This window comes from Parasteatoda tepidariorum, chromosome 9 (assembly GCF_043381705.1).
Source record: "Parasteatoda tepidariorum isolate YZ-2023 chromosome 9, CAS_Ptep_4.0, whole genome shotgun sequence".
NCBI lineage: Eukaryota > Metazoa > Arthropoda > Arachnida > Araneae > Theridiidae > Parasteatoda > Parasteatoda tepidariorum.
This window is the reverse complement of record NC_092212.1, coordinates 34341484-34348726: the sequence shown is the minus strand read 5'-3', so window position 1 is coordinate 34348726 and position 7243 is coordinate 34341484.

Sequence of the window (7243 nt, the reverse complement as noted above, 5' to 3'; positions counted from 1 at the left end):
TTAACCAAAATCAAATATATATATATATATATGTATCGAATATGGGTAACATTCGATGCTGGTATCATAATAAACAGCAGAGAGGCTTTTTGGCACATGATTTGCAGAAGGTAAGACCAAACCACTATCTTCATCAGTGGGCATCTAAAATAATTGATATACTCTGAGGGTATTAAATGCTTTGAACCAAGTTTGGTGTGCGATGTACTTTACCAACTCTGGTTCTGAGCGGGATTTTCCTGATCAACAACTACACAGAGACACACGACCTCACACCTATGAATTGTTTTGTACTGATCATATTCTTGCATGATTGGAGCTCTTCAGGCTGGACTTTATCAATATTCTGATGTTTTTTTTGTGTTTTTGTAGGGTGTACGAAATTATAAATTTGAATTCACCCTGTTGGAGTTTGGGATGAGGAACAATCACGAAGCCCCTATTGTTTTTTTTCCTCCACTTTCAGTTCTTTTTAATTAATTTTTTTTTATTTACATCTGTATGCAAAATTGTTTTGCTGTAGGCTGAGAAAGTCAGTTGAGATATTAAAATAAGAAAAACACTTCAAATTAATAAAATAATCCTTTCTCTTTAAAATACAAATAAATCTGTGAAAAATAATTTTCCAGTTACAATAATTAGAATTTAGATACATAATAAAATTGAAAAAAAAGTCGGATTTGTTTTGCTGCAACTATAACGATAAATAACAACAAAATAAGTTTGCCAGAAAAAGCACAAATAAACCACAGAGTCTAAGCATAGTAATTAATTTGCTGTGATGAAAGCTTACTCAGAAATTAGCTAATGTGTAATTTAAACTGATTTCAGAAATCTAATTAATCGTAAAACATTCAGTATCAAGATTTTTTATCACTGATTTACAAAAGATGAGTTTTTTTTGTTGCAACAGATTTCCTTAACTATTTGGAATACTATTTATCTCTGAAAATTGCATGAATAAAACATTTTTAATTTCCCTTTTTTTTATCACAGCTAAGTTGGCTAGTTTAACCTTATTTTCACCAACATGACGATACGAACTGTCACTTTTATTTTAAAGTTACAATCTGTTACAAAAAAATCCTACTTTATTTTGATACATTGTTATTGTTAATGGAGGTCATTCTTACATTGTACTTTGAAACGATCCAACAATATTTAGCTATTAACTACGAGAATATAGTACGATTATTTTTATTATCCTTGAGATTTGAAATTATTTGGTAATGCTTTTATTTTCTTAAGTGTGTTTTCTTTTACCGCACAACAATAAAAATTTTTCTTAATGTGAATAAGAACATTAATAGAACTAGAAAGAGACAGTGTACAAGAAAAGACAAAAATTTGCAAAACCGTATAAAACTAAATAGAAAAACAATATTGCATGATATAAAAAAATTAAGGTATGTGGGCGCAAATAAAATAAAGATGATAAAGAAAATTCCTGGCATCAGTAATTTTCATTTAGTTAGTTTATGCAGTTTATTTCAGTCTTTCCCATTAGTTATTAATTCTTTTACCAAAAAAACTATTTAAATGACGCATAAATTTATTATACGCTTATATTAATTAACCTTCAGCCTAAAACTGTTTTTGTTTCATCAATTGTTCTTTAATTTAAAAATATTTTATTAACTGGTTTTCAATTTAAAAGCATTTTTGTTCCTATATTTCATTAAATTGTCTTCAATTTAAAACTATGTTTGTTCCCACATTTCATTAATATGTCTTTAGTTTTAAACTATTTTTGTTCCAAACTTTCATCAATTAATCTTCATTTGAAAGGTATTTTTTTCTAAGTTTTACCAAATCATTTTCAATGATAAACTATATTTATTTCCCTCCTTCACAATTGGTTTTCAGTTTAAAGTTATAAGGCCTAGAACAAACGCGTATATAATGAATACTGATAAAATAATAACACTTACGAAAAGTTAAAATTAAATATACATGAATAATTAATATACATGAAACATAAAATGTTTGAATCAAAAATACTATCCACAAATTATCTTAAGATGTTCGCTGTATATTATTTTGATATAAGCTGCAGTAGTCATGAAAGCAGGATTGAAGTTTTAAAATGTTTTGATCGAACACTGTTATAAACTTCAAGGTAAAAAAAGGTTAAATAGCATTTTATTTAATTACTATTTAACCATATTCAAACAAAACAGTCAAACAGCCATAGATAAGATGTTATTCAAACTGTTAACTTTGAGAAAATCTTACCTTACTGCTTTCACCTAATACGGTGAAACAACCATAATTTTATTATACCAACTTGTCTCCCCTAATAAAGCCATTTAGTTCCTTGCACATAGATACATATTACCATATTACAGCTGAGAGGGTGAATGTCAGAACCGACAGATCGGGGGTTCAAATATTAGCGTTGACACCACAAAACTTTCAATATCCCCTTCAACACTTGAAGTGTTTTCAAGGTCCCTCACTCTCCAATTTGTGATCCTGGGCTCTAATTCATGCATACATGGAAGAACCGTAAAGATGATAAACTATCTCCAATTCTCAATGAAATTTCTTTTCTATGATTTTGTAACCCTATTAGTAGTGAATGGTTAAAAAAATTTATTTTTTTTATTCATTGTTTTCTTTAACCATACTAGTTGTAAACAGTTTTAAAACCGTAAAAGTTAAAAATAAATGTTATGAAGTTTACAAATGTTCATCGCTGGGATGGGAAGGCTGCAGGCTGTTATTTTACCATGATTTCAGAATTAAAGTTCTTAGTGATAAATATTTCGTAAAAAAAGAATCTATTTCTTACTTCAGAAATAATAAGATCTAAAGAAAATAGAAAACAAAATTTAGAGTCACGTCATTTTCTTAACATCTACACTTTTATTTTATAGCCGTCGTTGAACAGCCGACCGAATTCTTCAACTACGAACCCTTGTAATTTTGAACCCAATCCAGAAGACAAAGCAATTTTTGGATCCAGTAATGGGAGAAATTTGCCTTCTCGGAGGACTTTTTGATGGAACTAATCCACATTCGCGTTACATGGAGGGGAAAACTGCGAAAATCTCCCATCACTAGCCTGACGGCAAGGGGTCTCTAACCCGTGATCCGTCTACCACTGAGGATATTTTACATCAGCACTGTGATCAGTTCAAGCTGGATGTAGAATTCGTATCGACCAGCCATCGCTGGGATTCGAACCCGGTTCACCACATTGGAAGGCAATCGCTTCACGCCCTGAGCCATCGCGACTCAGGGAATAACCTACTGCTTAAAATTAACTTATTGCTCCCACACTTTTCTTATTGCTTAAGTTCCGAATACATTTTCGTGTTAACATTGAATTAAGCCATTTTTATTATGTCCTCGCTCATTTTAATTATGCCATTTTCAATCATAAAAACCTTTATAAAGGAGATGAAATCCACTCCATTCCATCGATAATTTTCGGAAATTTAGTCCTAATTTGACATGTCAAGTTTAATCGCCAAAAGCCATACATTTAAAATAAAGTTGTTCTATTTCCTCGCTTTAGTTAAATAGTTCAAATTAATTTTCCTTCTGCACTAAAAATATTTTCAATATTATTTGATATCATTGAATGTAATAGTTTAAATATTAGTTGTAAAACCTATTTAGAAGAAGAAACGATATTTGCTGATTTTTCTGATGAGCATGCAATCTGTGTGGTAAATACATAAATGTACCTGAAGAGTAATTTTTATTTTTTATTATCATACTTCTTTTTCTTAATTTGTGTAAGTAACATGTACTGCACGCTCGTTTTTCAATTATTTAAGATATTTGCTTTGATTTATTGTAAGCTATCTCGTGTATTCTGAATTTTTACTTTGCTTACTTAACTTATTATTTTAATTCATTCTTAACAATATCATTTTATTCATTGTTTAATATTTTTTTTTTTACTTTAAGCATATTTAATTTTTCCGCTTCAACAATCTATATTAAATTGCTTTATTTAATACTAGTTGAGTATCCATTCTATACACTGGATGAATAAAGAAATTAAAGAATGAATAAATCAGTACTGAGAAACACTACGGAATCATGAAACAAAAAGACATAAAAAGACACAATTAAAGAGCTTGATGGAAAAACCAGGTAAGTGACATTTTAGGGGAATTGAAGAATCAGATAAAATAACATAAAGTGGTTGGATCAATATGAATGTAACGGAACTGTTTTTGCCTTTACTTTGTTCAAAACATCCACATTAGTTTTCAGTTTAATTGCCGGATTTTTATTTCAAGTTAGGCAGTAGTAAATAATATAAAGTAAAAAGAAATATTATTCCCGTCTTCTAATAAATCGGTAATATAATAGTTCAGATACAACATTTCTTTAATTCTGAAATGTCACTTTCCAGGTTCTTAGAATAAGTTTTTCAATTAATATACCTACAATAATTGAAATTTTTTGTTTTAATATCACTTGTAACCCTATTATTTGTAGTATTATTAGCAGCCCAAAAATTTTGTCACTCTGCTTGCAAATTCAATCTTTATCGTAAATTTGTATATCGAAGTTTTTACAATAATGTTCATCAAATTACAATTATTCAACGATAAATATTACTGCAAAACTTACGGTATATCAGATTTTTTGTTACGTAAAATTGTACAGTAAAAAATTAGTTTACAGTGTAATGTACTGATCATTTGTTCTGGATTTGTTTTTCGTGTACTCAACTCATAGCTGAAAATGTGTTAAAATTGCGAGATAAGTACAGTACCTGTGAAAAAGTGGAAGCATCCCAGTAAGAAAAAATATTTAGATACGAGAAATTTGTATTTAGATACGAGTATTTATTATGAAAATATAACTTGTTAAAAACAAATATTTAAAATTTTAAAAAAGTTAAATATCATTCTTCTCAAAAGACCGTGACAATAATGAAATCATTTATACAGTTATATTTCCAGAAGTTTATTTATTCATTTAACACAGAAACTAACGACATTTTCTTGTTATTATGAAGTGTAAATATCAAAATTTCATTTTCATTGAAATATCTATACTATATATATTCTTGCACGCTATTGTAAATTTACAGATGGACAAAACTCGACAAGGTATATAAGTAATGTATACAGAATACTAATTATACTATAAGTAATTTATTAGAGATTTAGCACTGCCCTATTATAATTTAGATATATAAAATTTCCGATCTAAATAGATGCAGAAAAATTAAATAAAAGTTTATTTTTTGTACATTATATTATTTTTCATTTAATTGTTTTTTAACTGATGAAAGCAAATATATTATTAAAATCTAAAAATAATAAATGAATTACCCCCGGTGTCTTATAAGCTGATTTAAATTTATATTCATCATTTTAATTCAATGTATTAACAGTTTTAAAAGATGAATAACATCAATTAATCTGACTATCACACGTCACTCATTCGATCAATGGAAATTTTTCAAAGAAAAACTCCTGTTCGGCAACATTTTTAGACAATTGTTATTCAATCATTGAATGCTTTGCAAAATCCTTGACCATTATAGTCTAGCAAATAACTACATTCTTTTTTCACTTCAAGAAAAAGTTTTGAGTTACGAAGAGTGATTTAAAACAAGATTTTTAAACACCTTTAATTAAGTACATTCATTTATTGATATGTGTTCCAATTGCACATTTTATTTTTTTCGATCAGTATTTTCAGAATAACTTTCCTAAACTAAATCTAGTTTTATTAGTTGACTAGCTTTGACTAGTTGAAGGCATCTTTGAAAATTTTTCTGCGTCTTTGAAAAGGTATAAAAATGCACATGGGGTGGTCTAACAAAGTGAGTTTAAGCATAGATAAAGTAAATAATATTTTAATATAATACAAATCATATTTTTATTGATAAATATAAATGAATTACAGAATAATAAATCTTGTAGGGGCGTTTAATAATGAAAATAACAATAACTAAATATAAGTGAGGTAAATAAATACATTAAATCATTCTAAAAGCATCTAATAATTTTCGAAATTTTACTAGAATGTCATTATTTTTCTTAATATACAATTTTTTTCAAAATATAATAACTAAAATTGTTATTAAATCCTCTGAAAGAAATGTCTTAAGAACGGGAGTTTCAAAAATTGACATATGTTTTTGCTGTTGAGTGATAAACTTACAATAAAGTAATTTACTAATTAGTTTTCTTTTACAACCACAAAACAATGAACCATACAACAATATTTCACTCCAAATAACTTTTGCCCCACATATGAGATTTTTATGCACAGTGAGCAGAATAAAAAATGATCTGCCCTGAATATCTTTTGATGTAATGATCGGATCTTCATGTTTAAGGACTCAATCTTAACAATTTACGGTGTGATCTCAAATCTGTTAATTAATTAATGCAGACGATATTTTAAGTTACAAAATCAGACACAAATACGTACTTTTTCTGGACAAACGTATTTTTTTAAAATAAATTTGGGTTTTTGCCCCCGAATGTAGGGGGCAGCCGGAATCTGGGAAATATGAGTTTTATCAGGAAATCGGTCCAAAGTTTGGACCCTTTAATGTTAATTTTAAATATTTATTATTTTTTTTATTATTCAATTTATTAACAGTCGAAAAAAATTAAATTGTAAAGTATAAAATTTTCCAGGCATTTTAAAGAATGTAACTTTATGGGACAAAATATAAAATTTTGAGTGAAATCGGTAGCATAGCTCCTGAGAAATCAAATTTTAAAAATACGGCTACTTTAAAATTCGATTTCTCAAGAGCTATTCAACCAATTTCGCTCGAGTTTGGTATTTTGCAATATGAAATTATTTTCTTTAAATTGAAGTAAAAAATTATAAACCCTACAATTCATAATTCTTTCGACCATTATTGAATTAATAATAAAATAATAAATATTTAGTAAAAGTTATAATTTTTATAGAATTATTTTTGAATAAACGAATTTTATATTGATGTATACAAATTTTTACATAATTATTTTTTATTTTATTGTTAATTAATATATATAATTTCCAATAATTAATTCTGCGGGATAAGACGCAAAATCGGTAAAATATTTACTGCGCTATTAAATTAAGAAAATTTACTATTTTAAAATTTTAAATTTTTAAGAAAACAGTTATGCACTAATGTAAAAATTTTTGATACCTTACAATACAAGACTGTTTAATTATTATTAAGATAAAAAATAAATAGGTAATTATAAATCAATTTTGCAATTAAAAAAATTTTTCCGGGGAAAAATGAAAAACG